This window comes from Morus notabilis, unplaced genomic scaffold, assembly GCF_000414095.1.
Source record: "Morus notabilis unplaced genomic scaffold, ASM41409v2 Scaffold337, whole genome shotgun sequence".
Taxonomy (NCBI): domain Eukaryota; kingdom Viridiplantae; phylum Streptophyta; class Magnoliopsida; order Rosales; family Moraceae; genus Morus; species Morus notabilis.
In genome coordinates, this window is record NW_010359286.1 from 488,699 (window position 1) to 490,157 (window position 1,459).

A 1,459-nucleotide genomic window follows, 5' to 3' on the forward strand; every position below is an offset into this window, starting at 1 on the left:
TGATGTTTTTGTTTTTTTTTTTTTTGTTTTGTTGGCTTACAATGCACTTCAAGAGAGGAGATTTGAGGATGTGGGTTTTATTTATTTGTGGTTTCTTGGCTTATTTGTTATTCATTGTGTTATGGGCTTGAGTACGTCCATTGGCATGCTTGGAAAGGAAAAGAATTTCTATTGTTTTCTTTTTTCTATTAATTTTTTTCTGCTTTGAAGCAAAGTATCTATTCTTGTAGTATATGAGTTCTTTATTGTTATTATTGTTATTGTTATCATTATTATTATTGGTTTGTTTTTATGGTTGAACAGCTTTTAGTATTTGTCCTTCTGAAGGGGAGTGACCCACTTGGTTAAATGCATGGAATGGAACACATCTTCTGGGATTGTCATGTTCTACTTGACTGGAGAAAGTAAACAGCAATGGAAATAAAATAAAAATTCCAAAGTTCCAAACAATTATACCCTCAGTAAAAATTAGACAGAGAGAGAGAGAGTAGAAAATTCGAATGAACAAGCGTTTTTCTAGGTATTTTCTAGTTTTGTTTTTTGTTTTTTTTTTTGTTTTTTTTTTGGTTAGAAGAGGAAATATGCGTATTTTTTAATTTCTAACTGGAATAAATGTACTTACTTTTATAAGAATTTGTCCTGCTTATTTGTATTGCTAGACTTCATTTTGGAGAAGGTAAAGAGGACTGTGAGGCTAATTATGAGTAGCAATTAGTGTATAAACGTCTTCTTACATGAAAAATAGACAAAAAAATAAAATATGAAAATGACATATGAACTAACAATAGCTTAATTTCAGCTGATCGAAAGACCATAGTTCATGTGTAAGCACCAAGCTGATGACGTCATAATATCATCATCTATCAAACTCTTGCCTTTTTTTTACTTGTTTAAAAAATGTGAAATGGATCCCATCCACTTGTTGATGAATAGAAAAAAAAAAAAAGAAGAGAGAATTTGTTTTTTAGTGTATGAGTCTGAATTTTTATCTCGTACTTTAGATAAATATTATTTTATTAGTATAATTATTTGATTAAAAAATTATAAATTAAGAATAAAAGATAAAAATCTTGATTCATACACTTTTAAAGAGTATTTGTCAAGATTATTCTGGTGAATATCAAGTGACCATAAGACTGAGGCTCTATGATTAGCCAATAAAAAAAATCCAAAATTGTTTTTGCCAATAGAAAATCCAAAATTGTTAGATTAATTAGAGACAAACTATGCAAGGCATTCATTTTTTGGCAAGGAATTCTGGGTTTCTTTGGCTTCCATTGAATTAGTGGAAGAAAGGAACAAAGAAAATTCTTTGATGGGAGGAAATACAAGTGGACAAGAAAAGTATCTTTGAGTGGGACCCACAAAAGGAGGCTAAAATACTTCCAAGAATCCCAACATTGCAAGTAATCTTTATTCATCTTTCTACTTATAGTGACACCATGACGCCATCTTGTGG